Source organism: Schistocerca nitens, chromosome 10 (assembly GCF_023898315.1).
Source record: "Schistocerca nitens isolate TAMUIC-IGC-003100 chromosome 10, iqSchNite1.1, whole genome shotgun sequence".
Taxonomy (NCBI): Eukaryota; Metazoa; Arthropoda; class Insecta; order Orthoptera; family Acrididae; genus Schistocerca; species Schistocerca nitens.
The window spans coordinates 211833603-211852789 of record NC_064623.1 but is presented as its reverse complement, the minus strand read 5'-3'; the positions used below and the strand labels follow the sequence as shown (position 1 = coordinate 211852789).

General features: G+C 46.5%; 1 protein-coding gene and 1 non-coding gene across 2 annotated transcripts in view; one reads left to right on the top strand and one right to left on the bottom strand.

The window, feature by feature from the left end:
* Positions 1–19187, top strand: part of LOC126210449 (arylalkylamine N-acetyltransferase 1-like) — a 123593-nt gene that overhangs the window by 38627 nt on the left and 65779 nt on the right. The window lies entirely within an intron of this gene.
* On the bottom strand, positions 4509–4583 carry Trnal-caa (transfer RNA leucine (anticodon CAA)). Its single transcript has one exon. It is a non-coding gene; the product is annotated as a tRNA-Leu (tRNA).

Below are 19187 nucleotides of genomic sequence, written 5' to 3'. Positions count from 1 at the left end.
GAATCACATTGCCGTTGGATTAACGCCTGCAATTGGAACCCCTTCAGTACATTATTGATGAAACGGCGCAGTCTGTGGGTAGGTTGTCGTTTAGGTTAACGCCGTACCACTGCAATTTTAACCCCACTGAACTTGTTTAGAGACAAATTAAAGGAAATGTCACAAGAAATAACACGGCATTTAAGCTACTTGCTTAAACTGATGCGCGAAGCTCTGTCGCACGTCGCTTCGGAACGCTGTCGGATGCGTTGAATGGCTACTCATCTGTGTTCTTCAGATTCAGATATCGAAGAAGCTCAGAGGTTACCAAACGACTGAAGTGAGTGTTACCTTCTTTTTCTTCAGTATTTCACTGTACAACAAAATGTCTACAATACGCTCTTAAAATGAGACATTGCTGCCACAGATAAATTACACTGGGTTTACGCAAGTATTTTTTGTTCTTTTTCTGCGATAAAGTATGGTTTCTCCCAGGTCGATTGAGAAGCGTATTTAAGTGAGAAGAGTATTGAAATGTATTTATTTATGCCTTTCAAAATTTAAATGGTATTTCAGCTTTTATTGTCTGCTATTTATTATCTGCAGGTGTAATGTTTGGTTTCATCTGCTTCCGAATGCTTTGCTTTAATTACTCTCATGCGGATGGTTTCAGTGTACCAGCCTGCATCTCGTGGTTGTGCGGTAGCGTTCTCGCTTCCCACGCCCGGGTTCCCGGGTTCGATTCCTGGCGGGGTCAGGGATTTTCTCTGCCTCGTGATGGCTGGGTGTTGTGTGCTGTCCTTAGGTTAGTTAGGTTTAAGTAGTTCTAAGTTCTAGGGGACTGATGACCATAGCTGTTAAGTCCCATAGTGCTCAGAGCCATTTGAACCATCAGTGTACCAGCATTTTCAAATTGCTATCTGTGAGAGGTGTTACAATAAAAGTAATTTTAGACGGATTAAACGAACATTATTAACATTCAGATGTAGAGTGTCGAAAAGAAACAAATAAGCTTCCACAGGTTTATCTACAATTGTTCATATCACTGCGGGTTTGTCGGACCGTCTCCCCTGACTCAGCGCGACGGTGAAGTTTTGCCCGTTGTGTTATCTTTGCTGAGTAGTGCGGGCGAGCTACGCTGCTGCATAAAGCGTAAGGTTATTACTATACCCGATTATACACAGCTGTTGGAAATACACTCAAGCGCCAAAGAAACTGCCAGGCGGTGTGGCCGAGCGGTTCTAGGCGCTACAGTCTGGAACCGCGCGACCGCTACGGTCGCAGGTTCGAATCCTGCCTCGGGCATGGATGTGTGTGATATCCTTAGGTTAGTTAGGTTTAAATAGTTCTAAGTTCTAGGGGACTGATGACCTCAGCAGTTAAGTCCCATTGTGGTCAGAGCCAGAGCCAAAGAAACTGATATAGGCATATACAGAGATATGTAAACAGGCAGAGTAAGGCACTGCGGTCGGCAACACCAAAAGAAGGCAACAAGTGTCTGGCGCAGTTGTCAGATTGGTTACTACTGCTACAATGGTAGGCTATCAACATTTAAGTGAGTTTGAACGTGGTGTTATAGTCGGCGCACGAGCGGTGGGACACAGCATTTCCGAGGTGGCGATGAAGTGGGGATTTTCCCGTACGACTATTTCACGAGTGTACCATGAATATCAGGAACGGTAAAACGTCAGATCTCCGACGTCGCTGCGACCGAAAAAGATCCTACAAGAACGGGATCAACGACGACTGAAGAGAATATTTCAATGTCACACAAGTGCAGCCCTTCCGCAGATTGCTGCAGATTTCAGTGCTGGGGCATCATCAAGTGTCAGCGATCGAACCATTCAACGAAACATCATCGATAACGGCTTTCTGAGGCGAAGGCCCACTCGTGTACCCTTGAAGACTGCACGACACGAAGCTTTACGCCTTGTCTGGGCCCGTCAACACCGACATTGGACTGTTGCTGACTGGAAACATGCTGCCTGGTCAGACGAGTCTCGTTTCAAATTGTATCGAGCGGATGGATGTGTACGCGTATGAAGACAGCTTCATGAATTCGTGGGCCCTGGATGTCAGCAGGGGACTGTTCAAGCTGGTGGAGACTCTATAATGATGTGGGGATTAAGCAGTTGAAGTGATATGGGACCTGTGATAGGTATAGATATGACTCTGAGAGGTGACACGTACGTAAGCATCCTGTCTGATCACCTGCATCCATTCACGTCCATTGTGCATTCCGACGGACTTGGGAAATTCCAACAGGACAATGCTACACAGTTGCTCCAGGAACACTCTTCTTCGTGAAAACGCTACCTCTGGCCACGAAACTCCCCAGATATGTATTGAACATCTCTGGGATGCCTTGAAACGTGCTGTTCAGGAGAGATCTCCACCCCTTCGTACTCTTATGGATTTATGGACAGCCCTGAAGGATTCGTGGTGTCAGTTACCTCGAACACTCGAGACATTAGTTCAGTCGATGGCACGCGGCACTTCTGCGTGCTCGTGGGGTCCTACACAATATTAGTCAGGTGTACCAATTTCTTTGGCTCTTCAGCGTTGGTAATAGCATGAGGTAATAGCAAAGACGTAACGAGAAGAGGCTATAGACGCTCGTTCTGGCACTAATTTTCAGGACGCTTAGTGTATGAGGCGAGCTGTCTCCTTGTTTGGACTTTGTTCCAAACGAAAAACCGACATTTTGGCATGTCTACCTTGACCGACTGACAGCCTCACAGGCCGACTAGGGAGCACCCATCTGAATTCCCGATAAAAGAATAAAATGGATGTTCAGTTTCTTCTTTCGCTATGAAAGCCCATTCAGAAGCCCGCAGTCTTGCCTCTCCTGCCCAGGAGCCGCTTCGACCCTGGACACCGCCGCTACCTCGCTCCATTGTTGTAGGATCTCAAGGCCAATACGCTATTAGACCGAAGGCTTCCGATTATGGCCGATTTCTGCCGGTTGAGATGCGACGGTGGAGGAAACAGGCAAAAAAGGGTGGAGCAGATACGTAATTTATTTGCTTCTCCAACCAGTATTTCTCCGGCTGTCAAGTTTCGGTTGGTACGACCTGTTACGTAACTTAAAAAAAACTTGGGAAAAGACTAAATGTTTTGTGAAATGATTTATCTGCAATTGAGAAATAAAATAGATTACAGGAATATTTGGCGCATCACATTTGCTGTACAAGATTTCAAGCGTTGTTCAAAGACGTGACATATTTCTCTAATTAATTTTTATTTTACTTTTAGACAAATTATTTCACAAAATATTTGACAATTTTTTTAATTTCTTTTTAATTTCAAGAATTGTTCTGAACACATGAGCAGTTAAATATCACACGAATGAACATTTTTGCACGCAAAATATCAGAAGCGATCGAAAAGATTCCATTAGAGGGCATTGCGCCGACGTATATGCAACACAGAGGATTCCGATGCAGGTATATAAGCACCGACTTCTAGTCAAGGAATCATTGTGGCATTCGTGTCTTTCCGACATGTGTGTGTGGTAAATGAGGAAAGGTGAACTTTGGCGCCATTGTTACCAAATGCGTCTCAACAGGAACAACGGGTTCTTAATCTTTTCTTGGCTGCCGACGGGCAAACACCTGTAGCATCCGTCGAAGAATGAGGAACGTGTATGGGGCAGCATGCGCACCAATGGTTGCTTCTGGTTCCTGACGATGCACGTCGCTGTATCTCAAACGTCGTGAGACAGAAGTTACGGCAACTCATGTGGGGGACACAGGAGCACTCGGCCTATAGTCCTGATTTCTCACCATGCGATCAGGAAGTGTTGGCGATTCTTGTAAGACGAGGATATGCAGCAGGCAGTCAAGGAGTTATTCACGCAGCAGGACACGCTGCTTTACTAAACGGGTACCTGAAAGCTGTGAGGCGATGGGATGATTTCCTCAATGCTTACAGCGACTTTGCCTGATTGGTATACCGATTCAGACTGGTTGGTTGGTTGATTTCGGGAAAGGTCATTGGTCGCGTCGGGTTGGGGAAGGAAGTCGGCCGTGCCCTTTCAAAGGAACCATCCCAGCATTTGCCTGAAGCGATTTAGGGAAACCACGGAAAACCTAAAGCAGGATGGCCGGACGTCGGTTTGAACCGTCGTCCTCCAGAATGCGAGCTCAGTGTCCTAACCACACCGATTCTGAACAGTACGGCCTTCGAACGGAAAATTTTTGAGATTTTTGGTCGACCCATATACCTAAATCTTGAAAAGATAAACTTTTTCACACTTCAGTTATATAGCTAGCAGCAGCTGTTCGTGAAATGTTTTAATTTTCCCCTCAAATAACTAATTACGTTTTTCTTTTCTTTACCCTGATAACTCGCAAGCAAAATTACACCTCTCCTGGTCAGTTTGATACTATATTTGACCATTTCCAACTCTTCGTTTGGATATGAAAATTCGGACGCTTAATTTATAGGCGTCTTGCTCCCGCTGTGCTCAAATATTTCACTAAAATTTGAAAAAAATAATAAGACACTTCCTGGCAGATTAAAACTGTGTGCCGGACCGAGACTCGAACTCGGGACCTTTGCCTTTTGCGGGCAAGTGCTCTACCAACTGAGCTACCCAAGCACGACTCACATCCTGTCCTCACAGCTTTACTTCTGCCAGTACCTCGTCTCCTATCTTCCAAACCTGCGAATCTACTGGCAGAAGTAAAGCTGTGAGTAGGGGACGTGAGACGTGCTTTGGTACCTCAGATGGTAGAGCACTCGCCGCGAAAGGCAAAGGTCCCGAGTTCGAGTCTCTGTCCGCCACGCAGTTTTAATCTTCCAGGAAGTTTCATATCAGCGCACACTCCGCTGGAGAGTCAAAATCTCATTCTGGAAACATCCCCCAGGCTGCGGCTAAGCCATGTCTCCGCAATATTCTTTCTTTCAGGAGTGATAGTTCTGCAAGGTTAGCAGGAGAGCTTCTGTAAGGTCTCCCCATAGGCTGGGATTTGAGAGAGAGGAATTAGAGTTTTACAAATGTTGACCCAAATACTGTATTAATATTTTCCGCAGATTCGGATAAATTTTGTTTGTTCCGTGGTCATAAGCCCGCACAACTTTTAATTATCAAACAAATCATCTGACTAGCTAACTAAATAACCAAACATTGCGAAGTAAATAAGTATTTTTTATTTATCCGTAACCATTTTCCATGGAAACATTAGAACATGGATTTTCTTGAATTACAGCACTAACTACCAAGAATCAAAAGAAATGTTTAACACAAAAAGTACGTAGTTTTTTTAGTTTTTTATGTAGAATCTGATTCTGCAATAAATAATGGGGGATCCCATTTGAAATTTTAAACTTTCTTCCCGCCCCACCCCCAGGGGGCTGGGGTGGCGGGCTAATTTTAGCACCAGCTTTTGTATCCAGTCTGGAAGGCGGCGCGTGGGTAGGAGCAGGAAAATTACGTCGCTACTGCAGTGAGTAAAGGTGGTTTACTGGTGCAGGAAAGAATACATACATACCTTTGTACAGATGTGAAGTCTCAGACCCGTCGTATGTAGAGCAAAGCTGAAGTGAAGTTTCCTGGCTGGCTGCACCTGATGAAATGGGCAGAATCTGTAGCGATCTTCGCCCATAGATACTAGTAGACTGGCCTTGCTGTGCAGAAGCTATAGGGCTGGTGTGGCTCCAACATAAACCACGTGACTGTTGGCAAAACGTGGCGGGATTTCAAATCAGCAGTCTGCCATGCTATGTTTGTATCGTATTGTCCCTACATTTCTCAATTGACTGCCAAACGTTTCCAACAAAAATTACTTTTTTATTTGCGAAAAATTATCCCAGAACTACATTTGACCTGGATTTGTTCACAGTACCATTTATAAAATCTAACAAATACATCGAACGCCACTCTGGTGGGCAGCGGGACAAAATTACTATAAACTATCAATTAAAGTAAAATGTCGTTAAAATTCTTTTAAACAATAACAGTGGGCACGTGTAAAAACTTTAAAAATTGGATTCGCCGCGTTTTGTGCTCTAGTCAGTTATAAAAGAAAATGGGATATGGGAATTATGTCAACTATAGGTGCCAAAATTGTCGACTTTAGGAGCAGGTCCATTTTAGAGTATCAATTTTAGTTGCACTTCAAAGGTTCAGTTCCCACTATTTTTACAAAAGTTTAAACTATCAGTTTAAAAAAAATGATATTTTACATGAAAGGTGAGACTTTGAAGTTTCAGAAAATAATTTTGGAGCCTAGGTTTAAAAGTGAGAGACACTGTAAATATAAATTATAAATATACATTGCAAATAATAACTAACCTATCAAAACACTTCTCCGCGAAGTGCTTCGACCAAAGGCGCGTATGTGCAGATGGCTTAAAGTTTTTCCGTTTGTGGGCCTGTATCCAAAGCTGGCTTCGGTTTTCATGCTTAGGGAACCTATGAGTAGGAACAAGAAACAATTATACTTACTTCTGTAACCGAATTATCACAATTACTTTCCAAAATGTAATATGAGTCTGACTTTACAGGCGTCAGTTTCAACACTTTAATGTACGTGATACTCTATTTCAAGTGTAAAAACCATAAAAGTCACTTCCGCAGATTTCAATAAACGCATGAGCACTATCATAGAAACACTTACATGTGAAATGTAATGCCATTTCCCCCGACAAAACGCAGAGTACAGCCATAAGCGCAACAGGAAACAACCATGTTTTGCCAACATTCATGTGACTTTAGCCCAGACATGTTGGAGCTACGAAAATGACGTCAGGGCCAGTCATATATTTATTTATGGTCGAAGGTAGCGATGCTCGTAGAGCTCTCCAGCGGCGGCTAGAGGGCGCTATCAGTACCACACTAGCAGATGTACCCCTCGAAAATAATGAAATTTGGATTCAACACATTTTTTCGTGTGAAGCTTATTTTTCGAGTTATTCTGCTTTGTCAACTTAAAATTTACACCCTTATAGTTCATATACATCACCTATAGGGATTTCCGTCTATATACATATTGAATATGAAATGGGAATTAAGATGAAATGGGAGATACTATACTGTGTGAAGAGTCTGACAGAGCACTGAAAGACCTGAGTCGAAACAAGGCCCTGGTAGTAGACAACATTCCATTAGAACTACTAACAGCCTTAGGAGAGCCAGTCCTGACAAAACTCTACCATCTGGTAAGCAAGATGTATGAGACAGGTGAAATACCCTCAGACTTCAAGAAGTATATAATAATTCCAATCCCAAAGAAAGCAGGTGCAGGCAGATGTGAAAATTACCGAACAATCAGTTTAATAAGTCACGGATGCAAAATACTAACGCGAATTCTTTACTGACGAATGGAAAAACTGGTAGAAGCCGACCTCGGGGAAGATCAGTTTGGATTCCATAGAAATGTTGGAACACGTGAGGCAATACTGACCCCACGACTTATCTTAGAAGCTAGATTAAGGAAAGTCAAATCTACGTTTCTAGCATTTATAGACTTAGAGAAAGCTTTTGACAATGTTGACTGGAATGCTCTCTTTCAAATTCTGAAGGTGGCAGGGGTAAAATACAGGGGGCGAAAAGCTATTTACAATTTGTACAGAAACCAGATGGCAGTTATAAGAGTCGAGGGCCATGAAAGGGAAGCAGTGGTTGGGAAGGGAGTGAGACAGGGTTGTAGCCTCTCCCAGATGTTATTCAATCTGTATATTGAGCAACCATTGAACGAAACAAAAGAAAAATTTGTAGGAATTAAAATCCATGGAGAAGAAATAAAAACTTCTAGGTTCACCGACGACATTGTAATTCTGTCAGAGACAGCAAAGGACCTGGAAGAGCAGCTAAACGGAATGGACAGTGTCTTGAAAGGAGGATATAAGATGAACTTCAACAAAAGGAAAACGAGGATAACGGAATGGAGACGAATCCAGTCGGGTGATGCTGAGGGAATTAGATTAGGAAATGAGACGCTTAAAGTAGTAAATGAGTTTTGCTATTTGGGAGCAAAATAACTGATGATGGTCGAAGTAGAGAGGATATAAAATGTAGACTGGCAATGGCAAGGAAAGCGTTTCTGAAGAAGAGAAATTTGTTAACCTCGAGTATAGATTTAAGTGTCAGGAAGTCGCTTCTGAAAGTATTTGTATGGAGTGTAGCCATGTATGGAAGTGAAACATGTATGATGACTAGTTGGGACAAGAGGCGAATAGAAGCTTTCGAAATGTGGTGCTACAGAAGAATGCTGAAGATTAGACGGGTAGATTATATAACTAATGAGGAGGTACTGAATAGAATAGGGGAGAAGAGAAATTTGTGGCACAATTGACTAGAAGAAGGGATCGGTTGGTAGGACATGTTGTGAGGCATCAAGGGATCACCAATTTAGTATTGGAGGGCAGCTTGGAGGGTAACAATCGTAGAGGGAGACCAAGAGATGAATACACTAAACATATACAGTAGGATGTAGGTTGCAGTAAGTACTAAAAAGTTCTACTTAGGAAATCATAAAATTTGCTACAATTCCAAGGAAAAAATTGCAGGAAAGTATCTTTGCACTGGGGGGGAGGGGCAGCTTTGTCAGTTCTGTCAGAGGCGCAGGATCCTCTCGGTACTACCGTGCTAGGGAGGATGTTTACAGCTGTTTACAGCGGCCGCTCGTAATCTCCGAGGCTCCAGCAGTCGACTTTGCACAGCTGAGGCTCTCTAATCGCTCGCCGCATCTGCGCTGTTTGAGAAGATAGCGCCGTATCGCCAGAGTTGTTTACAAATCACGTGACGGCCGTACTGACCTTAGCGCATCAAGTACTTTAGTTATTACGAGTCCCACGATAACAGGTGTCCCGTGTGGGCCTAACTCGCGGTGATGACGTCCGTCAGACGTACACATGTCCTGATCAGCACTGCGCACGGCTAGGTTGTATACTGCCTGCTGACGCTGAAGGCGCGAGACGCGGTAAGAGAAGTACACTCCTGGAAATGGAAAAAAGAACACATTGACACCGGTGTGTCAGACCCACCATACTTGCTCCGGACACTGCGAGAGGGCTGTACAAGCAATGATCACACGCACGGCACAGCGGACACACCAGGAACCGCGGTGTTGGCCGTCGAATGGCGCTAGCTGCGCAGCATTTGTGCACCGCCGCCGTCAGTGTCAGCCAGTTTGCCGTGGCATACGGAGCTCCATCGCAGTCTTTAACACTGGTAGCATGCCGCGACAGCGTGGACATGAACCATGTGCAGTTGACGGACTTTGAGCGAGGGCGTATAGTGGGCATGCGGGAGGCCGGGTGGACGTACCGCCGAATTGCTCAACACGTGGGGCGTGAGGTCTCCACAGTACATCGATGTTGTCGCCAGTGGTCGGCGGAAGGTGCACGTGCCCGTCGACCTGGGACCGGACCGCAGCGACGCACGGATGCACGCCAAGACCGTAGGATCCTACGCAGTGCCGTAGGGGACCGCACCGCCACTTCCCAGCAAATTAGGGACACTGTTGCTCCTGGGGTATCGGCGAGGACCATTCGCAACCGTCTCCATGAAGCTGGGCTACGGTCCCGCACACCGTTAGGCCGTCTTCCGCTCACGCCCCAACATCGTGCAGCCCGCCTCCAGTGGTGTCGCGACAGGCGTGAATGGAGGGACGAATGGAGACGTGTCGTCTTCAGCGATGAGAGTCGCTTCTGCCTTGGTGCCAATGATGGTCGTATGCGTGTTTGGCGCCGTGCAGGTGAGCGCCACAATCAGGACTGCATACGACCGAGGCACACAGGGCCAACACCCGGCATCATGGTGTGGGGAGCGATCTCCTACACTGGCCGTACACCACTGGTGATCGTCGAGGGGACACTGAATAGTGCACGGTACATCCAAACCGTCATCGAACCCATCGTTCTACCATTCCTAGACCGGCAAGGGAACTTGCTGTTCCAACAGGACAATGCACGTCCGCATGTATCCGTGCCACCCAACGTGCTCTAGAAGGTGTAAGTCAACTACCCTGGCCAGCAAGATCTCCGGATCTGTCCTCCATTGAGCATGTTTGGGACTGGATGAAGCGTCGTCTCACGCGGTCTGCACGTCCAGCACGAACGCTGGTCCAACTGAGGCGCCAGGTGGAAATGGCATGGCAAGCCGTTCCACAGGACTACATCCAGCATCTCTACGATGGTGTCCATGGGAGAATAGCAGCCTGCATTGCTGCGAAAGGTGGATATACACTGTACTGGTGCCGACATTGTGCATGCTCTGTTGCCTGTGTCTATGTGCCTGTGGTTCTGTCAGTGTGATCATGTGATGTATCTGACCCCAGGAATGTGTCAATAAAGTTTCCCCTTCCTGGGACAATGAATTCACGGTGTTCTTATTTCAATTTCCAGGAGTGGATATGAGCGGAGTAGAGGCAAATGAGGAATCATTCTAGCGACGATACGTGGCTAAATGGGAATATCCGCTGACTTAAGCGAATTTGACAAAAACCAGATTGTTGCGGCCCAGTTCATCGGTGCGAGCATCTCGGAAACGGCGAAGCTGGTGGGCTGCTCGCGCGCTACTGTCGTGAGCATTTGAAGAATGCTGGAGCCGCGAATAGGCGACAAGAAGTTGGACGTCCAGACCTCATCACAGAACATAGGGATGGGCGGCTGGTCAGGTCTCCGGAGCACGATAGGGGGCGATCTGTGGCAGGTCTGACGCCAGAGTACAGACACAAGTGTTTCAGAGCGCATCGACCGGCGCGCAGTACTGAACACGGTTCCCTGCAGCACAGGACCCCTGCACGTCCCATGTTGACCCTGCACCCTAGTTGGAAAAACACGAATTTAGGAGATCTACCATCATCCTTTTTCTTACATCATCATATACCACTGAAATGTGACCATGTCCTCCACCACCAGTGTACTCTCCACTGCTATATTAATGCGCCCAACAGCCGCATTAAGATGCCAGTCATGACGCTCACCACTTATAACTAATTTCTGGTACTTCCTATAAAGTGAATCAACAACGCTCTCTAGTTTTAGCAGAAATGCTCTGAAGTCAGAGTTAGGGGACTTCTAAACAACAACAATTCGAAGTTTAGTTTCTCTAAATTCAACTGCCCCGGGACAACATTCAAATATCTGTGCACTGCCGTGATACCTCTATGGACTCAAATGGAATACTGTTTTTTACTTGCATGGCGACTCCACCACCCCGCAAGGAACTCCTTGAAAAACCACCAACTAATCTGTATCCTGCTAAATGAAGCCTCTGAATTGTCAAATTATTTAATTGGTGCTCTGACATACCAATAATTTTAGATTCATCTATTAGCAGTTCTCTAACTTTATCTCTAATGCCTCTTGTATTTTGATGAAATATTCTAATTCCTTCTCTACTTGCAAACATGATGTCCTCTGAAGGTGATTCTTTAGTTAGAGGGACTTCCTTTAAGAATCAATCAATCTAAAAAAGGTGCAGCTTTAACACCAACTACTACAAGAGTTTTTTCATGAGTGATCCAACCAATAACCACTGCACTGTCACCTATAAGCTTTTGCCAGCTTCCCCTTCCTATACCTATAGAGGTGCAGGCCATGCCTAATGAAACCCGAACTATTGATAGACTCAGCTGGCACCACTGAAATGTGAGCCATGTCCTCCACCATCACTGTCCTCTCCGCCGCTATATTAACGCTCCTAACAGCCGCATTAAGATGAGGCCAATCATGACGCTATAACAGTTGCACGAAATGTACATTACTGCCACCAGTTTGAGTAGTTATCTTTACCAGGTCACCACCTACATCATATTCCTCGTCCCTATCGAGACTCTTCCCTGCTCCACCCACTATCACTACCTGATCCTCCTTCGTAAAATTCCTACATAACTCCCCTATGCTGTCAGTCACCTGAGGCCATCCTGCACGAGGCTTCACAATGCTGGTGACCTGGTACTCAGCCGGCCGCGGTCGCCGAACGGTTCTAGGTGCTTCAGTCCGGAACCGCGTGACTGCTATGGTACAGGTTCGAATCCTGCCTCGGGCATGGACGTGTGTGATGTCCTTAGGCTAGTTAGGTTTAAGTAGTTCTAGGGGACTGATGACCTCAAAAGTTAAGTCCCATAGTGCTCAGAGCCATTTGAACCATTTTGAACCTGGTACTGACTCCCCAACACTTCCTGCAACTGCTCTCCCACACATCTACAGTACGAACTGCCTAGCAGCAGAACCTTCCTGTTAGACTTTACATCCTACCTAGGCCATGGAAGGCCATGGAAGTTCCGTCTTTCCATCAGCACCACCTGGTCACGGTCGAACGGTTATTCACCGAAATATCGTGGGCCTTGGGTCCAGCAGTACATCCGAGAACCTTAGAAATATATATCATATACGCAGAGAAACCCTCAAAGCACACACTGCAACCATTTTACCTGGTGGCAAGTATGTGTAGCTAGCTTTCGTATCGGTACTCCGCCACTAATTAGCGCTAGTGTCAAGAAGGTAATTGTGTGACACAATAAATCGTTTTCTCTTTGTATGTAAAGGGAAATGCCGTCGCTGACTCAACATCGCCAGCCCAAACTGCTAGGATAGAAAATTGAAATTTGGAGAGAGTGTTGGTCTTACCCTGTAAGCATTGTTTAAGCAGAGATTTTCCGAAATTCCAGCTCTAAGGGGTTGAAGTAAAGGATGAAAGGTTGTTTGAAAACGAGGCGCTGTAAGGCAATTCTGAAGCTAAAAGTACGAAAGTCGGTATTTGTTTTCCCAGTCAGAAATTAAAAGAAATAAGCGTTTCAGCAATTTTTGAAATTCAGTACCTAAAGTGTGAGACAGCGAGTGTCAGTTCGTTTTGACTGACTATTACATAACTACTTAAGTGTCTGAGGGGGTGAAAACAGGATGAAAAGTTTTATCAAAATATTTCATGATGAAAGCAGATTCGCTTTTCGGGCAGAAGTACATTCAGGAAAGACCATGCTTGTACGGCCTTAACTAGCGTGAAAAGTTTGTAACGAGTTGCAGTTTGTAAGATAAGTCAAAGAAAACAATTAAATAGCGACTACCACAAATCGGCTTTGTCAGAAATGCTTATAAAAAGAAATGGAGCATTAATACATTAACTTTTTAGTAGGCCTAATATGTTTATCAAATTATTTTTGTTGTAATTCAAATGATTCAAATGGCTCTGAGCAGTATGGGACTTAACATCTGAGGTCATCAGTCCCCTAGAACTTAGAATTATTCAAACCTAATCAACCTAAGGACATCACACACATCCATGCCCGAGGCAGGATTCTAACCTGCGACCGTAGCGGTCGCGCGATTCAAGACTGTAGTGCCTAGAACCACTCTGCCACTCCGGCCGGCTTGTTGTAATTACTACGCAAACTAATCATTATTGATGGGAGGACAGATGTCACCCTTAAATGCTATTCCATGTATTGCAATATCCGTTTGAGATATCTGTATGGTGTGAAAATTTGCAATTGGCCCTAACTAACGAAAAGTGTGAGGTCATCCACGTGAGTGCTAAAAGGAATCCGTTAAATTTCGGTTATACGATAAACCAGTCAAATCTTAAGTCCGTAGTTCAACTAACTACCTACGAATTACAATTACGAAGAACTTAAAGTGAAAGGACCGCCTAGAAAATGTTGTGGGAAAGGCTTTCCAAAGACTGTGTTTTATTGGCAGTACACTTATAATATGTAACAGATCTACTAAGGAGCACTGCAGCGAGATGTGAGATCCTTTCCAGATACGGTTAACGAAGTATATCGAGAAAATTCAAAGATAGGCAGCACGTTTTGTATTATCTGGAAATAGGGTAGACGGTATCACGGACATGATGCAGGATTTGGGGTGGGCATCATTCAAACAAAGGCGTTTCTCGTTGCGGTGGTGCCTCTTCACGAAATTTCTATTTCCGACTTTCTCCTCCGAATGCGAAAATATTTTGTTGGCGCCGACCTACAAAGGAAGAAACGATCATCATAATAAAATAAGGGAAATCAGAGCTCGCACGGAAAGATACAGGTATTCGTTTCTTCCTCACGATGTTCAAAGGTGGAGGAATAGAGAATTATGAAGGTGGTTCGATGAACCGTCTGCCAGGCACGTAAGTGGATCTGCAAAGGAGGTGTAGATGTGGATGTAGATCAGATGAGAGAATTCAGTTCCTGGTGTAAGTCTGGTGCTAATAACTGTTGAACCACTTACCCGATTTGTTCAAATGGCTCTGAGCACTATGGGACTTAACTTCTGAGGTCATCACTTAAACGTAACTAACCTAAGCACATCACGCACATCCATGCCCGAGGCAGGATTCGAACCTGCGACCGTAGCGGTCGCGCGGTTCCAGACTGTAGCGCCTAGAACCGCTCGGCCACTCCAGCCGGCTACCCGATTTGTCTTTATTTTTAAACTCCCTGAATGAAATTAAATGAAACCCGTTGAAACACTTTAATTGCGAGAGGATTGGCGGTCATGTAAAGAACCAATAAGTCTTTTATAGTGTGTGTGTGTGGGAGGTGGGGGGGGGGTGGGAGGGACTGTGGAACTGTGGAGGGAGACCAAAACTCAACTAGAGAAAGCAGTCTGTAATTTGTGTGGGCTGCAGTAGCTATCCAGAGATGATGAGGCTTAGACAGGATAGACAACTGTGGAGATCTTGTATGAATCAACAAGGGTTCCGAAAACAATGATGGTGTGAAGCCTAGCTCGCTCTTTTCGGCCACGAGACCCAGAATGCAGTGCGATACGGGGGCCGAGGTAGATGCAGTGTTCTTTGAGTTCACGAAGGCATTCGATACAGATCCGCACTGCCGTCTAAAAAGCAAAATACGAGCTTACTGAATATCAGACCAACTGTGTGACTGATGACTTTATAGCAAAACAGGACAAAGCACGGATAGGAGTCTTCAGACGTAAAAGTAACTTCGGACGTGCTCCGGGGAAGTGTTATCGGACCAATATACGGTGATTTTTTCCAACGTGTACAACCCTAGGAATTGATCGATGAGAGGATACGGAGAAAAAAAGGTCTAAAGAAATTTCCATGGTTTCCATGCTAAGGACCATTTATTTAATCACACATTGTTACGGAGAGTGCGGTCTATTACGCACTGTACCACGCAGCTACAGTTACAGTATGCGCTGAAAATGGTTTCCGTGTGGGTCAACGCATGTGTGTACGCGCCGTAGGCATGTTCTCAGACGTTCACATCGGCTAGGCTGCATCCTAACAGTGTCAAAGGCAGCACGAATACACTGCTCCGGTGTCTCCACATCTGTAATGGGCTCTGTTAGGTGACGTGGAAGGAAGATTGGTCCCAAAATACGGTCGCCAATTATCCCGGTCCACACATTTCGGCTACACCGATGTGGATAATTCGCTGTCACCATACCGTGAGGCTGTGCACAGTATCCCACAGATGACTGTTATGAAACTTGAAGGCACCACTCCGTGTAAAGGTGGCCGCATCTGTGAATAGGCTGGTGAAGAAACCAGTGACAAAACTGCTCCCGATGTGGATGCTCTGTCGCTAGTAAACCGTGCACACGCTGTAAGGGATGAGAATAGTGGCAAATGTCATGGAGAATGTTCCAGACGGTCGTCCGATATACCCTGTACTGGCGGACCAACTGCTTGGCACTGACACGGCGGTCGCCTTTCACAGTGTCCGGGACATTTTCCTCCAAGTCTGGTGTCCGGGCATTTTGGGTACCTTCGTGATTTCCTGCTTCTTGAAACGACCCTGCCTCAGATAAGCCGGCCGCGGTGGTCTCGTGGTTCTAGGCGCGCAGTCCGGAACCGCGCGACTGCTACGGTCGCAGGTTCGAATCCTGCCTCGGGCATGGATGTGTGTGATGTTCTTAGGTTAGTTAGGTTTAAGTAGTTCTAAGTTCTAGGGGACTGATGACCTCAGCTGTTGAGTCCCATAGTGCTCAGAGCCATTTGAGCCTCAGATAAACGGTGAAACGCTATTGCATACATTGAATGCTGTGATGGTTGTCGGCGGGGGTAGGTCACCTGATACAACCTTCGTACCCACCGCTCGTTGCTATTTGCCTTTCCGTAAGTAAACACCATGTGGGCAAGCTGTCAATTCGAATACGGAACCACTGTGTACAACTTTGTGCCACATTCACTACAAGTGGGGTCAGCAAGAGAAGTGAATCGGACAGTACATTACTATGGCAGGAGAGGGCGCTAGGGCATGGCTTATGAGGAACAGTACCACCCTTTAGGAGGAAACCATGCATATTGTGACTGTGGCTGCGTGGGGCAGTGAGTATTAGACCGCAGCCCCTGTAACAATGTATGATTAAATAATGGTCTCTAGCACGGGAAATGTGATATAAGTTCATTACACTTTTTTTCCGTATCCTCTCATCGGTCAATCCCTAGAGTTTGTACAGGTGGAAAAAATCACCGTAGAGAGAGAGAGAGAGAGAGAGAGAGAGAGAGAGAAAGTCGCGACGCAAGAAGCACTGCCAGTTGAGCCTCAAGATAAACAAATGTAACGTATTGCGAATATACAGCCAGAGAGACCCTTTGCTGTATGATTACGCAAATGCAGAACACTCATTTGAGGTATTAACTACCATAAAATATCTGTGAGTATGTGTGCGGAGCGATTGGAGAATGACCACATAAAATTAATCGCGTGTATGCAGATGCCAGACTGATATTCATTACAAGAATCCTTAGGAAACGTAGTCCATCGACAAAGGAGGTAGCTTACGAAACCCTGTTTAGACCTAATCTTGAATATTGCTCATCAGTCCGGGATCTCTACCAGGTCAAGTTGATAGGGGAAATGGAAAGGATCCAAAGAAAAGCAGCACGTTTCCTTACAGGTTCATTGAATATGCGCGAAAGCGACACGGAGAATCTCGGCCAACAACAATGGCAGACGCTGGAAGAGGGGTAGTCTTCACATCGTTGTGGTTTCTTACCAAAGTTAAGAGGGTACGTTCAGAAGAGTCAACAAAAATATTGCCTTCTACTACGCGTATCTCGCGAAAGTACGCATGAAGACAAAATGAGAGGATTTTTCCTGCGTACTATTCGGGACTGGAACACGTGGAGAGGGAGGGTGGGGGGGGGGGATGGAGTGACAAAGTACCCTCCGCCACACATCCTAAAGTGGTTTGCGGAGTATAGATGTAAATGCAGTAACAACAACGACGACGACGACGACGACGAAGACGACGTAATTTGTGTAGTACTCAGCCGTGGACCTTGCCGTTGGTGGGGAGGCTTCCGTGACTCAGCGATACAGACGGCCGTACCATAGGTGCAACCACAACGGAGGGGTATCTGTTGAGAGGCCAGACAAATGTGTGGTTCCTGAAGAGGGGCAGCAGCCTTTTCAGTAGTTGCAGGGGCAACAGTCTGGATGATTGACTGATCCGGCCTTGTAACATTAACCAAAACGGCCTTGCTGTGCTGGTACTGCGAACGGCTGAAAGCAAGGGGAAACTACGGCCGTAATTTTTCCCGAGGACATGCAGCTTTACTGTATGATTAAATGATGATGGCGTCCTCTTGGGTAAAATATTCCGGAGGTAAAATACACTCCTGGAAATTTCAATAAGAACACCGTGAATTCATTGTCCCAGGAAGGGGAAACTTTATTGACACATTCCTGGGGTCAGATACATCACATGATCACACTGACAGAACCACAGGCACATAGACACAGGCAACAGAGCATGCACAATGTCGGCACTAGTACAGTGTATATCCACCTTTCGCAGCAATGCAGGCTGCTATTCTCCCATGGACACCATCGTAGAGATGCTGGATGTAGTCCTGTGGAACGGCTTGCCATGCCATTTCCACCTGGCGCCTCAGTTGGACCAGCGTTCGTGCCGGACGTGCAGACCGCGTGAGACGACGCTTCATCCAGTCCCAAACATGCTCAATGGGGGACATATCCGGAGATCTTGCTGGCCAGGGTAGTTGACTTACACCTTCTAGAGCACGTTGGGTGGCACGGGATACATGCGGACGTGCATTGTCCTGTTGGAACAGCAAGTTCCCTTGCCGGTCTAGGAATGGTAGAACGATGGGTTCGATGACGGTTTGGATGTGCCGTGCACTATTCAGTGTCCCCTCGACGATCACCAGTGGTGTACGGCCAGTGTAGGAGATCGCTCCCCACACCATGATGCCGGGTGTTGGCCCTGTGTGCCTCGGTCGTATGCAGTCCTGATTGTGGCGCTCACCTGCACGGCGCCAAACACGCATACGACCATCATTGGCACCAAGGCAGAAGCGACTCTCATCGCTGAAGACGACACGTCTCCATTCGTCCCTCCATTCACGCCTGTCGCGACACCACTGGAGGCGGGCTGCACGATGTTGGGGCGTGAGCGGAAGACGGCCTAACGGTGTGCGGGACCGTAGCCCAGCTTCATGGAGACGGTTGCGAATGGTCCTCGCCGATACCCCAGGAGCAACAGTGTCCCTAATTTGCTGGGAAGTGGCGGTGCGGTCCCCTACGGCACTGCGTAGGATCCTACGGTCTTGGCGTGCATCCGTGCGTCGCTGCGGTCCGGTCCCAGGTCGACGGGCACGTGCACCTTCCGCCGACCACTGGCGACAACATCGATGTACTGTGGAGACCTCACGCCCCACGTGTTGAGCAATTCGGCGGTACGTCCACCCGGCCTCCCGCATGCCCACTATACGCCCTCGCTCAAAGTCCGTCAACTGCACATACGGTTCACGTCCACGCTGTCGCGGCATGCTACCAGTGTTAACGACTGCGATGGAGCTCCGTATGCCACGGCAAACTGGCTGACAGTGACGGCGGCGGTGCACAAATGCTGCGCAGCTAGCGCCATTCGACGGCCAACACCGCGGTTCCTGGTGTGTCCGCTGTGCCGTGCGTGTGATCATTGCTTGTACAGCCCTCTCACAGTGTCCGGAGCAAGTATGGCGGGTCTGACACACCGGTGTCAATGTGTTCTTTTTTCCATTTCCAGGAGTGTAGTCCCCCATTCGGATCTCCGGGCGGGGACTACTCAGGAGGACGTCGTTATCAGGAAAAAGAAAACTGGCATTCTACGGATCGGAGCGTGGTATGTCAGATCCCTTAAACGGGCAGGTAGATTAGAAAATTTAAAAAGGGAAATGGATAGATTAAAGTTAGATATAGTGGGAATTAGTGAAGTTCGGTGGCAGGAGGAACAAGACTTTTGGTCAGGTGAATACAGGGTTATAAACACAAAATGAAATA